The 18,090-nt window shown below is 39.1% G+C and overlaps 1 long non-coding RNA gene across 2 annotated transcripts; it reads left to right on the top strand.

Annotated features, from left to right (window-relative positions):
* The first annotated feature begins 467 nt into the window (after positions 1 to 467).
* On the top strand, positions 468 to 16,753 carry LOC136290461 (uncharacterized). 2 transcript variants are annotated; one of them, XR_010721131.1, is made up of 4 exons: positions 468 to 726; positions 1,300 to 1,509; positions 11,380 to 11,488; positions 14,200 to 16,753. It is a non-coding gene; the product is annotated as an uncharacterized lncRNA (long non-coding RNA). The 2 variants fall into 2 exon arrangements; XR_010721132.1 differs by lacking the exon at positions 1,300 to 1,509.
* The last annotated feature ends 1,337 nt before the right edge of the window (positions 16,754 to 18,090 follow it).

The raw sequence follows: 18,090 nt of genomic DNA on the forward strand, positions 1-18,090 counted from the left end.
TACTGCAGGAAGCTAATTGACTTTGACTCCTCTGCTTCTGTTCTCAGTGGGGGATGCCAGTTGTAATTCTCGTATTGATTGTTTAGAACAATTAGCGGAAAACAAATTCTTCCAAAGAACAGATAATTTGGTTTTGTTGCTCTCCATCATTAAAGCTACAATTTGTTGTCTAAGAAACAATTTGTTATCTGGGAAGAAAATTAATAGGAAACATATTCCATCTGTTCATTAGCTGAAGAGAGACAGGTTACCTCATCATTAATGTCGTCGGTAATTAGCGCTCTCGAGCTGCCACCATCTGCACCAGGGGCTGGCAATCCATCAGCAGCTTCAGGTGCCAGGGCTCATTGTGCTTGTCTGTGCAAAACAACGGGCAGGCCCTATGTGATGCCCACATTTGTAAACAGTAGTTGGCTAAAGTAATTTAACTGGACAGGTTTGTTATATCTGTGGCTGCCGCCCTGGGAAGGACACGAGACTTTAAACCTCCAGGGCAATTCCCAGTCATTGGGGTCACCAGCAGGAGGCTCAGAATGCCACTCTCTATTAATCAGGTTTCTGATGTCACAGCTGGATTTTGTTTCCATTTGGGACAAGGTTTGGAAAGGCAGTGTGGTCAAAGTGGCAGGACCTGCGCTCACGTTCCATCAGCATCACAGCCCTCCATGATAACCGGCAGATAAACCCCGACCTTGGAGAGGCTTCTTAGTTGTTGTTGTTGAGTAGGTAATGTCTTGTTCTGCTCCAGACTGAAAAGAATAAATTCTACTTTACACCAGGTGAAATCTCTTCAAATAATTGAAAAAACCTCCAAAACAGCCAGGGAAAAATGGAAATAATTCTGTAATATTTGGACTCTAGTCTTCGTGTTTTACTGACTTTTGCTTCTGTTATTCGGTTTGATTTTGTAGTTTTATTTTGAGGAGAAGTTCTGAAAATTCACACTGCTTGATAAAATTACCTATGAGGGTCAGAGAATCTTCAGACCCACATGCAGGGGTTTGAAGGCTTATGTAAGAATGGCTGTGCTTAAGTTTGCATAAAGTTATTACAAAGTAAATGATTATACATGTAGGTGGTTAGAGGGTTTTTTGTTTAGTAGTTTTTCCTTGATGCTCTTCTGTTCCATGCATTCAGTCACGTGGATGGTACATACACAAGTGCAGGTGAAGTTAAATGCCTTCTGTGGCACATCCTTTTAAGCCCACACTAAGGTGTATTACTTCAGGTATTATGGAAATTATAATTAGGTACTATATATTGTGCTTATTGCTAAAACCTGGACATTTTCTTCTCCAGGGCCAGTGGAGCACAAAGCTGTTAAAAATACAAGTTCCCACTGACGCTGGAGAAAAATCCGTTTCATTTTTGTAAGGTGGAGTACAATTTCCAAGGCACTGCCAGATGTTTGCTTTTGATGCCCAAAGCCTAAGTACATCCAAGGAGCAGTCTCTTTCTCTGATGTGAGAACGTGGACTTGCCACTGGAAACCTTGGATCTCAGTCAAAGGTGAGAGGAATCAGGAATTTCAGAGTCACTATAATGCATCTGTAAAGATCTGGTGTTAGTAAGAGGTGCAGTTGGATTAGTAGGTCTCTTAAAAATGGACAGAAATAGGCCATTGGAGGCAATAGCAAAACAGGAAAGAGTATGAAGGATACTAAGAAAGCTGTGCTGTCTCAATTTGAGGTTCCTCTTGCAGAAAAGGTTCTGGATGTGTATATATGTCTATAAAGATACATAATTTGGCAGGTGAATAATATAAGGAAGGAAATGAGTCACAGAATATTCCTATTTTCTTTTTCACTACTTTTTTTTTCTAGAATGTTTATTTACAAAAGGTGATTTGCACTCATGTACTGATCCAAAGCATCTTGACTCTAAATATTCCTTTGTGTTTCAAAACATTTTAGGCCCAGGCATCTTTTCCAGTGCTTTTTGACTAAATTTATGGCATGCAAATTTTTACAGAACTTGATGCCATAAGAAATCATCTGTTCTAAGGAGCACTCACTAAATCTGCTTTATACAAATCTTTTGTTCTTCCATTTACTTTCGTGTCCTTTCAGTAGGTTTTTTTTAATGTAGTATGCCAATTTGCAAATTATGGAATATAATTTTAAATACATGTTTATCCTGAAATATTGGTGGATCAATACAGAAGACTAAGTAATTTTAGCTTTGGGATTAGAGGAGGAAAAAGAGGTTTTAGTTGCAGTATAGGCATGTTCTAGAGTACAATTGTAACCTCTCAGTCACTTTTCGTACCTAATGTGGAAAAACATCACAGATACTAAAGTTAAATGTGATGCAAATACTTTAAATCCGGTGTAAGGATGTATTGTATCACTGAGCTCTTGAAAATGTTAACATTCCTTGGCTTCTCTTGGAAGCATTAACTAATTGCAGGTGAGTCACCTCAGACAGCAAAACCCACTGCTGCTAGACTTCTGTCAGGCAGGGAATGAGGTAACAGTTCTCAGGGGCCACGTGTGGAAGTGAGAATATTTTGTTACTATGTGGTTACCAGCATTCCTTTATTTCTTATTAGTTTATACTGCACTCTGTTATATGCAAATTAATTTCTGTTAACGTCTGCAGTCAGGTAACGTAATGTACACATATCACTTAATGAACATAATATACCTTCAAATATTAGATTACTGCCTTTCTGCCCCCCAGGCAGACTGTCAGGCCTGGTGGTGTAAATTAATATGTAATGCTGCACAGCTAACAAATTCCTTTTAGCCAAGAGAACTGAAAGGAGCTCCCAGAGGCAGGTCTGGAGTCTTCTACTGGAGGCTACTGAAATCAATAGAAAGACTTATAATGACTTCATTAATTGCTAAAATAAAGCTGGGAATGGAAGGCAAAGGTCTGTGGAGAAAACAAATTAGGGAGGCAGGTTATACTTCTCCATTAGAAGTGGAATTCTTCTTGGAGATAAGTAAGTGTTCCATCATAGGTTGACTTTAATAACTGTTCTCGTGTATTTGTAAGTAGCACTTTGTATATATTTAGCTATATATTTGTATATATTCAGCTGTTTTCAGGCATAAACCACATCCATTGTTTCTACATGAGCTAAAGAGGAAAGCTTAGTGTTGTCATTCTCATCACAAGGGATGGGAGCCATGGTCTGAATTACAGGGGGCTAAAGCCATCTCAGGTCTCCCAGAATTCCCACCTGGCCTATGGATTGTGCTTCCTGGCAGGAGTGAAGGTGATGAGAACTGAGCAGTCCCTTTAGACTAAACAACTAAGAAACTAAACAACCCTTGATATCATTTTCGTTTTAAAAAAAGATGTAATTATAGAAGATTATTATCAATTATTTCTTGATTGTAACTAATATACAGACAATGGATAATTAATTGCAAAGTTCAATTAAGAAAGTTCAGCCTCAATGTGCCTTGTTTTATTTGTGTCTATGATTATCACTGGTCAGATGTAATTACATACTTGTCAAATTGCAGCTCTGGAAAATTGGTTAAATGTCACTGTAAATTGCAGGTTTTTAAAAAGTAATTATTATATATTTCCTGACTATTTTTAGGTTAAGGGGGTGTTTTTGTCTGGTGATACAAAGAAAAGCTTAAAATCATCAGAGGTGACTCAAAACATGCTCAAAATATCCATTTAATTTTAATAAGACCTGGACCTGACTGTAGGAGCGGAATTGTTTTAGCACATATACAAAACCTGGCAGTTGGCAGAGTCTTACATGGATGCCATGGCAAATTAAAATTTAATAACAAAAAATACTGCTCCTTCTGACAAATGAGCAAAGTGACCTCAAATAACATCACTGTATACTCCTAGAAACTACATGAGCTCCATTATAGGCTGATAAAATCTGGGATCTAACTGTTAATACCTATATTAACAAAGGCTAAAGAGGCTCAGAATTTCTCCTTTCCTAAGTGACCATCAAAGCAGGAATCTAGGCCTTGTTTTTATCATCTCTTTGTGACAATCTACTTATATTGTTGAATGATAGGTATTTAACCAGCTGCACTTATTTCTGATTACACACTGGTGCTGGGCCCCAAAGCAATGATGTGCTACTGGATGTGACTTACAAAGTCCAGTAGGTATTTGTATGGACAGCATCATCAGCATCCCCCAGATGTTAACAGGAATATCTGTAGGCAGCAGGGTTACTTGTCAGCTTGGAGGTATCGGGGCATTTGGGAATTGTGTTTGCTGACACTCTCTGGAGCATCCTGCATGACCTATGAATGCAGAGGTCTTGGCAAAGCAATGAGGCAGTATTTCTAATTCTGAACACCAACTCCAAACTTTTTAGCCTGGCTGGACTTTTTCTTCCAGCTTCCTCCCTGCCTTTGACAGCTTTTTTTTCCTTCTGTGCTGTTGTTGGATGTATCTTCGGATTTACTGTATCAACAGTCAGCTTCTGAGAGTCTTTTGAGGCATGCTGGCACTGGCATTTTCAGTCTGCAAAGCTGTCCAGGACACTTCAGCATAGCTCTTTTCTGGAAGTGCTGGGTACCAGATCTGAGCAAAAGCAGCTCAGATTTCATGGTGCCTGCTGATATTTGTGGGGATCCAGAAAAGAAACCGTGTTTGCCCAGCATGTTGTAGCATATCCCAATGCAGGAAAGGGGTTTTGTGTCTGAATCCTTCATCCATCACAGGTGCTGGAGGTAGAGCATAGCTGGGATAAAGCCAACCCCATGTGGCGGAGCTAAGCTGTGAGCTAAGAAGAAGAGAGGTGTAGCAAGAATCCACTGAAGTGAACAGAAGTGTAATTGCAGCAGGATTGCATCCATAGGAACACTTCCTGTTCACCTCCTTTGACCACAGGCTGTGAAGCTTCACTCTCTTTCTCCCCTTTATATCATGAAGCATCTCATGTTGAAGAGCAAAGTAGAAAAATAGCTAGAAAAAAATGTACTGGATCTTCTTTCAACCTCTTTTCTACTGGGAAGGCTTGGCTGACAGGGATGTAGGGGCACCACTAGTATTGAGCTGTGAGTTGAGAAAATTAGCAGGGTGCTGGTTTTGGTGTTTGTTTGTTTGTGTGTGGGGTTTTTTTGGTTTTTTGGGGTTTTTTTTTTGTTTTTTTAATGGTTGAATCATGACAAACAATTTGATGTTGGGTACAGACCACTCTTTTGTAAATGTAGTAAATGTAGCCCAACTTAGAATGTGCTTTTTTAGTATGAGCCAGGACTGTGCCCTTGAGCCAGAAGAAACTTGCCTCGGGTCCTAGTGGACCTTAATTAGCCATCAGACCCTCCCTTTACTGACATCTTGGTAAGTCAGAGAACTGCTTTCTCTTTTTGGCAACTTTATTAGCTCAAATAATTAAAGTTTAGGACTTCACAATCACTCCTCAGCGATAAAGGGACACTTGGTTTTGTCTTTGTATGTTCTTTGAGATGGGTTATTTTTGAACATCAGCTTGAGGTGGACAGTTTCACAAGTACAGTTCTTGGAAAATTGCACCCAATTCTTGATGCAAACAGGCATGCTCATTTTTGAATGTTAGACTTATAACTCAGTATTATCTTCAATTCTTTGAGAATGTTTTTTGTTTTTTTCTTATGGAGTTGATCTGATATAGGAAAAGAGGAAAGCATTTCCAGTCTAGATTACATATGCAAACAGGAAGGGAAATTGCCTACAGAGCTTTCATGCTTCAAGTGCATTGTGTAATTCTTTTGATATTCAGCCATGAGCACATTCTGTGTAATAGTCCACTCCTTTTGTTTCGTGGTATCAAATGAAGACTGAGACATTTAAAACAGGGCTTAAGAGAAATGAAAGATGTCAGTAAAAGCAGCTGATGAAAACCTTATTAAACAGCTATGCATGTCAGGCTGTGTTCCTTCTGTAATGTATATGTTTGTAATAACAGCCCAGAATTCTGCAGGGACCTATTAGTAATGAACAAAATTGGTCAAACACAAAAGAGAAGTTATGGAAACTTGAGTGCTGTTGAGTCCCATACTATGCAAACTGTACGTCTGCGTAGAATAAACCTGTGCCCTGCCGGTAGCTTTTATAATGTTCCCCTTGCATGAATCAATTTGTTTGCGGGGTTGAGTTTACTTCGGTAAATGTATTATGGTGAGAATTATGTCCCCAGTTTCCACAAGTAGCCAACATTCATTGTCAATGTCAGGAACAGGGCAAAATGTAAAACTGAACATGACAGGCAGTGTCTCCAAGGAGAAAGTTTCCCCTTTACCTAGAGTGGAAAGTTTCTGGTGTTAATATATTTTTCCCAGTGGAGGAACAAAATGATGAGGCCAGAGAGTGATCAAAGCATTGCAAATGCTACGTGAAGGAAGCTGCAGTGTGGAATCAAGTCAAGGGACACCACTTGGAGAGTTAGGCTGTACAAAAGGAGGAAAAAAAAAACCATTGACAAACTCTAGTGAAGGGACTCTATTAATTTGCCTAGAAAGACAAAAACCAAAGAGGCGTAAAGAGTCTAAAATCGGTAAAGAAACAAAACCTGTTGACTTGGAGCAAAAGTTGCACAAAAGGTGTTACATACCAGAGTATGGAAAATTACTTGCTTGAAACTCTTAGAGTAATGTAAATAATAAATAAAAGCAGAAACCTGTGCTCAGCAAGGTTTTAAGATAGGACAAGCATTTTTTGCTAGAGCCTCAGGGTCTTTCTTTGTTCTGCTCTGTCAGAAAATGGTGGATCTGAGGGAGCTGCCTTGAGTAAACCTGATGATAGGAAACTGGAGGGAATCATGAAGCTAGAGAAGTTACAGTGGAAAGTGGAGTATTTCCTTGCCTCTAGCAATACAAAATAGGAGAAGGGTGGGCAGATGGAGGGTTGTGGGGGAGGAGGTTACAAAGATTGCAAAGATCTTGCTCTTCTGGAGCAAGTGCTCACTCCTCTGAATGGATTGCTTGGCATGGGGAATGCAGTGTCTGTCAGATGCCTGTGCATGTGGTCTTGAGCTGCACTCCTGGACTTCAGCCACGGGCTTTTGGTAAATACCTTTTGAAAACATGGTGTTATAGGATCTGCCTTCACAGAACTCCCTCTGCAATAAATATACTTTATGGGGTGTACTCTGGGGGCAGATGATGATTTATGTGCTCAATAATCTTTTTTTCTGCCCTGTGGAGAAATCTTTAGACTGACCAGCAGACCTAGAATCAGGGAGGGTGCTAGGCTGCTGCTGGAGTGATGATTTTATCCTTAAGTGCTTGAGGTTCTTTCTGGTCCTGCCATCATCAATATCAGCTTTTTTTGATTGTTTGTTTCTTCCCATGCAAGATAGGGACTCATCTCACCTGCTCTTGTCCATTATTTCACATCTTCCTGTGGGCACTGGAGAGAGTCTGCACAGCTCCATTCCTGTTATCTTACAGTGTCAAAATCCTCTTTGCTCCTTACACTATGAGCTGGAGCTCAAGTCTTTTTTACAGCCCAAGTGGTTTGTGAAAGACACTGAACGACAGTGAGTGAATTCCCAGGAGAGAACAGAACTCACGGTATGAGAGCTTTTCCTCAGGTTTCTTCAAGTATTAAGGAAAAAACTACAATCTGTTAGGCTTCAAGGTAAAAAGCAATATTTACACAACTAAGCCCAAGGACATGACACAAAATACTATTTATTTTGTGCTCTGCAGAAAGAAAAAATTCAAATGAACTCATCTACTCTATTGTAACAGGCAAATTCTCAGAGTAATGCCATTTAAAATCCAACTGTCCTCTGGTTTTGAATATCAGTTTGACAGACAGCAAATAAGTCTTAAATTTGGTAAATACTGAAGTGGTGAAAAGTTATTTTTTCTGCTTGTCTCATGGTTAATCATCTGTAGCACCTAACAAGCTCCTTTCATTCCTGCACAAAAGCTTATATGTCACAGAATTAGCATCACAGGTGGCTTGTCAGTGAGACAAGCAGCTCACCTTAAAGAATGACAGAGGTCTATTTTGTATTCCTTTAACAGCTGCGTAGTCTCCAGAAAGATGCAAATAGTTGAATTCAAATGGCTCTTAACATTCTTCTTGAGTACTGATATGGTAAGGAAATAGTGCCATAAAAATTTACAATAAAAAGATACATGGCATTCTCTGGGTACTAAAGCTTTAATTTGTTAGCCACACAGGCACTGGGATGGGAGACTGGAGAGCAGTGTAAATGGATACAGTCCAGGCACAGCCCGAGGAAAAGTACACACTAAAATAACGATCTCTGATTTTTTGAGGAGGCCAAACAGAGTGTGCTTAACCTGAACCACATTCTTACAACCCATGTCATATCTGGGATCTGCCAAGGCAATCTGGGAAAATTCATGACATCCAGGTGAAATGTGCGTCAGCACAAATGCAACAGCTTTGATGCTCTTTTCACCTTGTCTCCCGTGTGGTGCTCTGACTTAAAATATTTTTGGAAGTTCAGCCTTCAGTGTTCAGTTCCAAAAATCTTAACGGCTGACAACAGATATCCAAAAGTGGCCTCAAAAGAGTAAATGTGCTTTGACATATTTCTTTGTTCTTTTAAAGTAAATGAAACAATTAGTCCAAATGAGGCACTTCATCACTGAAACCCAGAGGAATTTCTTGGCTGCTGCCAAATCATGAATAATAATAATAGTGCAGAAAAAGAGGAGTAGTCGTGAGAGTAGATAATCTATGGGTGATGAATAAAAGCCGATTTCAAGGACTCTTGAGCTGGGTTAACTTCTGCTGGAATGCTCAGTTTCTGTTTCAAAGTGGTCAGTAAGCCAAGAGTGTTACATTAGATTGTATGAGCTCCTGCACTTCATATACTCATTCCTATCATAAAAAACTCATTAGTCTCCAATTTCATGTAAAATGTGCTCAGTGGAGATCTTTATTAGTTGAAAGCATGTTCACTGGCAAACGTAGCTTGAATTGTGTAAGGACAAGCTAAGCTTTCTGCTTTTCTGCTTCCTGGTAAAGCCTGCTTATTTTATTTTGCAATCGTCTTGCCCATCTGCACCACATTTTTCTGTTTGCTTGGCTTGCTGTCCTGGCTGACTGCACTTGCTCAAGGCACAGGTTATGTCCTTGTGGCTGTTGGTCACACTCCCCTTATCTGCGGCCTTTCACCAGACAGGCTTCATTCCTTCACTCCTGGTCAGCTTCAGAGGTGAACAGTATTTTAAGAAAGTGAAATCCTTACCTTGTAAAGAGAGCATGCTGAAACGCAGGGAAGTGGCTTTGCATCCAGAACATTGCAGGAAGAATGAAACAGAAACAATAATGGGCTCCTTCATCTCTTCCTGATCCCTGTTTCAGAAATTTGTACATTTTAAGGAAGCTGTCAAATCAGCTGTGATTCGATGGGATGTGGTTATCACCGATGAGATAACAATTTATCTGCCTACAAACAAGCAGCTCTCCCATTTGCTGCTATGCATCTCATCTAAAGGACACAAAACATAATTCTTGACTCTTAAACTGTGTCCTTCATCCTTAAGACTTCAAGGGATGCTCAAGAATAGGAAAGGTAGAAAGAGAGTGTACTACACCTGTACTTTTGTCCATCTGTTTGAGCTGATTTTGGTTTGTCTCAGGACAGTGTCTACACTTGTCCCCTGTGTTTGTATTCTTTGTAGGGGCAGTTGTGCACTTGGGTCACATAATGGAGTGATCTGTGGACTCAGTTCCTCTGCCACTGTGTGTACCCAGGTGGAAGCAGTCAGACTATGCCAGCAAACCCCACTGTTTCAAAGGCACAAGGTGTCATTTTAGTGCTAAAGGCTGTTACTGAATTATATCATGCTGCATGAAGTGTCCCCAGGATCTGCGCCCCAGTTCCCCAGCAGATGCTGCAGGCAAAACCCACAGCTTTTGCGAACTGCAGGAGGGAAGAATTTGGTCTGTTTAACTACCTATAGTAGAGTGCTCTTTGCAGCTTCCCAGATGCATAATCCTCACAGCCTTCTTTCATGGAGTAAAGGAGATGAATTTTAGAAACCATGGATTTTACAGATCCCAGGATATTTACCCTAATGATTATTTTGCTTTGAATAAGTGGGCTCTCTGGATGACTTTAGGGGAATTAGATCACAGACATATTAACAGCTGCACCACAGCTAAAGTGTGCACCACTAGGGATTGTCTTCAAGCCCAATAAGCTTGCTATTATTTCCTATCTTAAAATCTGTGCTAAGTAATAAAAATTTTTAAAAGAAAGGAAAAAAAAAAAAAAAAGGTGTAGGTAACACTGCTGTTGCAGTCTCGTTGAGAATCCAGACGGAAAATACAAGCTAATCTATAAAAAAATAACACCTAAAAATGATACATGAATAATCTTGGGCATGAAAGAATATTGAAAAAGTCCCACAGACTCCACAGTTTGATATCTTAGAGCTGTAACCACCTTTCCTGGTGATGGGCAAACAGAAGGATGCTTTTTTGGCAACTGGTCCTTTTCTGGGAAGTCTATAAATTCCCTTTTAATTCTGTGCATGCAGTTAAGTCTCATTCTTTTCATGGCCAGTTAAGGTGTGCTTTTATCTACTTTTGAAGAGTGAATGAAGACCTTGTATCTTAATCCCTTCAAAGAACCACAATGTGTAATGCTGTCAGCACAGAAAGGGACTGTCTTTCCTGCCTTTGGCTTTTAGTGGCCACATAATCCTAAGGAAGTGTGCAGCTGGAAGCCTGTTTCTGTTGTGCTTCCCTCGATGTCCTCATGGGGTGGCTACACAAGAGCTCTGTCAACTCTGAAGTCCTTCTTGCTTTTAAGACAACTTCCCTCAAGAGGACTTGGGAAATCCTTGATGTTGCAAGTAACCAAGTGGTGCTGTGGTTAGTTATAATTGATTGGTATTTTAGAGCAAAATTTGATTAATTAACAATAGGATTTCTCCTGGAGGCAGGATCCCTATGAAAGCGATTTTCAGAGGAAGGTAGTTCTGCAATTCTTAAAGTTAAAAAAAATACTTTTAAAATTATTATATGTATTTTTTTCATATGTTTTCATGTTTCTCCTCTATGACCATATAGCCAGTTGTGAAAATTGATTTCCCCAAGGTGAAATGGGAGGGAAACAATTTCTGGATTGCAAAAAAAGGGAGAAAGAAATGGAAATCTGTAAATAAATGATTTCTTAAAGTGCTAAAACAAGAAGGTTAAAGACTTAGGAGTGGGGAAAGAAAACTTGAAACAAAGTGAATTGCAAGTAGGAGGACCAGTGTGGAAATTACTAAGTTGCTTTCAAGCTGTTCTACCATTTCCTCTCAGCAAACGCAGTACCAAATTGTCAGCATAGCTCTAATGTCTCTTTCATATTTCAGGGCTATGGAAGAGAGATTCCAATTCGTATTTACTTCTTAAGGCTTAGAGATGTGCCTTTCCCTGGGTAAGTGGAGATTCAGTGATGCACTTTATTGTCTTTTTCAGCTTTCCCAGCAGGAAGATTGGCCTCTATTACATTGGAAGACCTCTGGCTGTGGTGTTTGCATTTCAGAGCCTTTCCACCTGTTTTTGATAAGCTGGGTGAAATAGATCAGTAAGTAACATGACTTTGATAAAAGTAAGATTGTATGTAGTCAGGAGTCATTGAATAAGTGAATCCAGTTCAATTTGAAGAAATCTGTGGCAAATACTACCCAAGAATTAACAGACTATTAACTCAGCCCTCATCAGCATTTTATACACTGGCAGATAAAAATGTTTCATATGTGAACTTGGTACTGTTCTTTTCAGAAATAGATGTTTAATATTTTTGCAGTAGAATAAAGAGTATCTTCATGTTGAGCCAGGGCACTGTGTGGGAGAACTGTGCTGTGTTAACATGATCTTACTCAAAAGTTGTTGTTCCTCCTGGGAACACGTTTTTGTGTACAAGGCCATCCATCCTACCACCTTCTCAGTGATCAGCAAAGGAAATGGGGTCAAATAATTCCATCCTCTGTTCAAAATACCTTTCAGAGACTATTTTGATTCTGAGCCTGCAGAGACTGAACAACTTGTTTAATTCTGATCATTGCGTGTGAGCAGAGAAGTCAGTTTGAGACCTGCCTATTTGGCATGAAAGAACTGTAAGAATACATGAAAATGTTTAGTTTCAAAGTGGGCTGATCCAATTAGGTCATATTGGCATTTTCTCATTCATTTAAAAGAGGAACCCAGCTCAGTTACCTGAGTGCTCAGTCAGAATAGTTGTCCTGAAACGAGGATCAGAGGTTTTTGTTTTTCATTACATTCTCTAGGTTATGCACACTGTATCAGCTGTAAGAAATTTGGTTTGAGTCATACCATGGCTTGGAGTATTTTTCCTCCATCTCTGCTGTTCATGCAGCACTAAATCTTGTGTTCCTCAGAAGATGAGAGGAGAAAGGAACAGGGCAGAGCAAGAGGGTGAAGTATTTTAATGTCCTGGATGGCATGTTCTTCTGTCTTTACATACCTAGTTATAATAATGACAAAATTGTTGGGCTGTTCAGATAAAAATCTGTTTAAAGCTCTTGGAAAGCACCTGTTTTTATCACTATTTATTGCTTCCAGTGGAACTAAGCTTTAGTGGAGGTGAGTCATTGGGGATTAGTTAGGACAAAGTGCAGAGGAAGGAGAAGTAGAATGAAAATTGCTCTTATTATTCTTAATCCTGTATTATCTAAGAATGATTTTTTTTTTCATTTTTCTGTTAGCTATCATGTTTACAAATGTAGGTGGACTATACTGTGTCCAAGTTCTGAGTGAGAAGAAACAGGAAAACACTGCTGTAAAGAACCAAGAAAACAGCATAGTTTTTGTGAGAGATCTTAGCCATTTCACTTTAACTGGAATCCTGGAATCTCTAATTAAATGAAAAGCTTGTGGTGCTCCCATACCCATCTCTGTAGGAGTTCCTTGCATTAGTGTGCAGAGGCACAGCTTAAGCCGGCCAATAGTAGGAGACCATCCTTGGTTTATTTTCCCTTGGGGACTTCTACACTACACAAGCTTTCTATTTGACCTTTGCGTTTTCTGCTGAGGACATAGGGCTGAAGTCTGCAGGATAACCAGAAATGCCCAACATGGCTCTGGAGAAAACCTGCACTGCTTTTGAGCACCAGGAGTAGTAAACATCTGGGGATCATTTGAAACTGTAGCTGCTCACTGGCTATGGAAGACATGAAAGAAGCAGTTAATGTTTCTTTTCTGGGTTCAGAATTGATCTTTATCACCACTTTCCCTAACCTGTATTAATAACAATCACCAGGGACAGGAGAAGCATGCAGACTTGAAAAGGCAGCAGTAGTTGCCCTAGGTCACAGAAGTAAAGGAGGAATTTTGGTCTGAGTTTTTCTTGTTTTCTATCCAGAAGTATGAACCTCTTTTGTTGGAAGTAACTTTTGTGTGAAGTTTGACTGCAGCTTCTGAAGATACATAAAAATAAATCAGGTTAGCAAGAAAAAGAAAGAAAAAGTCTCTCCTGTAAGGCCTCAAAAAATTATGTCTACACTATACTGAAAAGAACTGTAAATTTTTTCTTTTTTTGGGTTTTTTTTTTTTTTTTGCCAAGCCTTTCAATTTTTAATTTAAGGTAGGAGTATATGAGAAGGTAGTTCTAGCTTCCTATAAAATTTGTTCTAGTATTTTTTATAACCTTTGTTGAATTACTGCCTTTACCATGGACAAGGTTGTTTCAGGAGCTGTTCCATCTGCCACTCAGAATATTCCACTCCCATCAATAGTATGAAGCCTATTTAGCCTTTTCTTTTAATGCAGAGCCACAAGATTGAAGGGAAAACCCCATGGGAATTTTTTAGGGCTGTAAATGAAAATTGAGGTTCATGTTGTGAATACTGAGAGAAATGTGAGGTGCTGCTTTTGCTGATGTAGTGGAATAATGCAAGTAGCAGTTAAAAATTTTACAAGTTCCTCTAGCTGGAACATGAACTAAAACATTACCATCTCGACAAGCTAGCACTCCCCACGCTCCCTATGCACCTTGGAGATATAGGCTTAGAAGAATTTTACTTTTCTTAACTTTGGGAAGGTAGTAATGCATAGATATAAAAAGCAATGCAAGATATTCATGACTGGGGGAGGTTTTCTAAACTTTTCTTGGCTATTTTTATATGAACTTTTTCTGCACAACTATGGCAAGGCAGATTTCCAAAGCAGCATACTTGAGTCTTGCTGCTGTTAGATATTAATGGCTGAATCCTCTGTAATGCTTTGAAAAGGCTACACTTGTATGGATAATAAAGTAGTTACTTTTCTTGTTCACAGATTGTTTTTTTGAGGAATAGAACTACAAAAACATTGCTTCCCATACAAGAAACAAGGCCCACACATCTCCCCTCCCTCCCTCGAGATTTCAGTGAAGTCAGACGGGAACATGAAATCATCGAAGAAACAGACCGCATAGAAACCCTACAGCACAAATTAAGGAAAGGTTCTTATCTGCCACAGCCTAATTGGCTGGGCCCTACTGTTTTGCATATCAGATGTCTCCCTGCTGCTCAGAGAATCTTGAGTGAAGTAAATCTGTGCCAGAAATAATTTATCCTTGTGTGTGTTTATGTGTCTATAGATGACAGGGTGGCCTACTTCCTATCCACTGCAAGCATCACCATGATTTAAAGAGGGCACTTGTGTATCTCTGCAAAGGATAAAGTGCTTGCAGAGTTAGGCACTCCTATTTATTGGGTCACATGTGGGTGAGGGCTCTCTTAAGTGTTCCATTATTGGGGAAGTCAGTTTAATGACTGCACATTGTAAAAGTTCAAGCAATTATATGTAATGCATGAATAACAATATCACTTCCAAATGTTCACATGTAATGCATGTCAGATTTCAGCCAGAAAACAAAACAAGCCCCTCAAGGTTGCAGCCTGCTCTTCAGAAGAGCCACGTGTTTTAACCTCAGAACCTCAAAATATCAGCTGTTTTCTGTGCATGATGAGAGCAGTGGAATCTGTGCCATATTCTGTCCTTTGTTTCCTGGAATCTGGCTGCAGTAATGATCAGATGTGTGCTCCTGCCAAGTGCAGTTGGCGTTTGATCCACGTTCAGACCAGTGAATTGATCTGTGCTTTTTTTATTCCTCATGGCATATCTCGTTATGACATAATTTTTGTACAGAGTGTAACAAAGATAAATATGTAAATAAGGAATGATAGTTTCTAAAATGCATCCTTAGTTACTCTTGTATTACTTTTAGGCAACATGAAACTACCTGGAGACACCAAATGAGGCCAAGGACCATTGTACTCTTGGTAGCCTTTTGTGAAGCATTTAAAATCAAAATACTCTGGGACACATGAAGGAAGCAGATTTACATCTTCCTAGAAAGAGGAGCAGAAATGATCAGTCACTGTTGCCAGGATCATTCTGCCTTTTTCAGGCGAACTTCTCAAGGAGCCCACGTACTCTCATTTGAGTCCTTCAGCACAGATTCCATATCCCACACAAATTTCCTATCCTATTTTATGTGTGTCTGTACCTGCTGTTCTTATCCACTGCTTGTGCCTTCTTTATTATGCAGTGTGTTAATGTTTTTTAATTACCAGACTGTGGTTGTAAGTTACCGTAGTAAACTGAGCCTGAGCCATTCAGCAAGTGCCGTAGTAAACTGAGCCTGAGCCATTCAGCAAGTGCTTCCCTGTCTCTTCTGGCTCATCTTTTCCTTCTATCCAGGCAATGGCACACAGGAAGCAGGTAGGGCTAAAGGCAAGGATAGCAGCTGCCTCAACTGTCAAAAAATAGATCTGTTTGTATTCATGAGTTACACACCAGTTCAGTCAAGGAAAAGTTCCAAGTAAGCATCATTAAATATCAAAAGGACAGTGGGAAAGCCTGGTTGAACCACTCAGATGTCTAAAAATGGATGTCTTGGAATGATCCCTTTGCAGGGGAACCTATTTGTATGAGAAATACACCCTCAGTCCCTCAAGTTTTGAATTTTCTCAAAATGTGTTAACTGTGATTTTTCTGAGGATTGCAGTATTTCTTGAAAAGTTTATATGAAAGGTTTGGATTTGGTTTTTCTCTGCATCCACGGAAATATCATAATCTGTTCCTAAGCAGATCAACTTCCTGGGAGCTTTACAACTATTCTGGTTAGTTTCATGTAAGTTCTGTGGAATATTGCCATCAGATAAATAGACCAACAATACTGAAACAAGGCATTTGAATATTGCGCTTGGAAACAAAACATTTGTATACTGAAATAAAATTGTGTGTATGTAATTTTATTTAATAGAACATTATTGTGATTATAGGTAAAGGTGTCCAATAGGGTGAAGCAAAGGCTTGAAAGTGTTTTTATTTTACTGTTTGCTTATGATGTGGTTGGTATAAATTGCTTTTGGTAGTTTATTAACAAGGGTAGGAAGAGGCAAAGTACTGGGAGATTAATTTAAATCCAGTCAGGAGAATTAGACACAGGAGAGCAACTTCAAGGTGTCTGGCACGTCAGCATTTTACTTGATTGTAACAAGAATTTCGCACATGTATTCATAAAACACATTTATTTGGTTTCCTTTTAAATTTCACAGTTTGTTCTTTTTGTTAAAACGTGTGGTAGGTCTGAATTAGTGCTGGCAATTTCCTTTGCTCATGACCTCAAATATACTCTTTTTAAACCCAAGTAGATGTCTTTTTAAAAAGGGGCTTGAGGCTCTTCTGAGCAGCATCAAGATGACACAAGAAATGACACTTCAAGTTCTGTATCTGCATTTGTTTTAGCAACTGCGATAAGCCTCAGATGAATTATTTTTAAACTACTGCACAAAGTATTTAGTGTTCATAGGCAAAACATGGCATATTTATATGGAAGTAGTCTTTGAACATCCATCTCAGTGTTATATGTGAGATTTTAAAAATATGCAGTGATTACAGGAATGTAACAACCTAAATCAAACTTTTTAAAAGCTATTTAGTATCACTCAGGGTTTTCTGGTCAATCTTCCTCCATTTTGACAGAGAGGAGGGAACATGATGATCCCTTTTAAGTAGGATTTTGGACTTTATAAGCCGGTTGCTTGTTTTCTGTATTTAGAGATGGCCAAGAGGATGGTAGAAGGATTTGTCACTGATCTTGGCATGAACCTCAGGGATCTGTGCATCAGGGACATCTCTGTGTAAAGCATTTGTGTTCTGGGACAGCCTGAAGGCATTTTCATGCTACAGAGTTATGTTACTGGAGATCTTCTAGCCACTTGTGTCAGTTTATCATAATCTGTAGAGAAGACTCAAGCTTTGATTTTTGAAGTATTTTCCTAAAATAAGAAAAAATCTTGGATGGTAGCAGTATAGGAACAAGCTCTGAGGATTTCTCTCTCATGATGGACACAGGTCTGTGTTTTCCATCCCATGCTTCTGAGCCCTAAGTAAGTGTTCATTCGTGCCCCACAAAGGCCCCCAGACTCAGAGCAAAGCAGGGACTAAAGGCATCAAAGGCCTTTTTGTCAAAATAAGGACAATGCTATAAACCAACCTTGTGTTAACCTACCGAAGAACAGAGGACAAGAATTCTGAATGCTAAAATATAGAGAGATGTGTGAAAGGGAAAACTTATACAAAAGTAGGCAGGCTGAATAAAACTATTTATCTTTAAGCCACACAAGTCATGGTAATTAAATTAGGTCAGGTTGGCTGTAAAGCTACAAAAAGCAGGCTGTAACTAATTTAGAAAGAGACAGAGAAGACCTGAAAAGAAAACAGATTGGCAGCGCCCTATTATTTTTTATCTAATCAAGACAACAAAATGTAAAAAAGAGAAAAAGAAAGAAAAAAAAAGAAAAAAAAAAAGAAATCTCATGTTGATTTATTAGGATTGTCTCTCAAACCTTTAGGATAGACAAAAGCACGTAGTCACATCTTTGATGTGTGAAGATTTGCTCATTGTTCTTAGTGCTAACTTAGGGTTACATGCATATTTTACCCTTGAGAAAAACAGAGTATTTGAATATCTTAAAGTTTAGGAAGTGGTGGAAACCCTAACAAAGAATAACACAATCTGATCTTTATCATTACAGTATCATTGCACTGATTATTTCCGGGCGTCCTTATCATCTGCTGCTGTGTGAAGAGAAATCCTAAATATCTGTGGAAAGAGGGAAATAGATTTTTATTTAAAAAATACTTCATAAATTCCATTTCTTCATAAAACCCGCC

This window comes from Chamaea fasciata, unplaced genomic scaffold (genome assembly GCF_029207755.1).
Source record: "Chamaea fasciata isolate MVZ Bird 193981 ecotype frontalis unplaced genomic scaffold, bChaFas1.0.hap1 SCAF_6, whole genome shotgun sequence".
In the NCBI taxonomy this organism is placed as follows: Eukaryota; Metazoa; Chordata; class Aves; order Passeriformes; family Sylviidae; genus Chamaea; species Chamaea fasciata.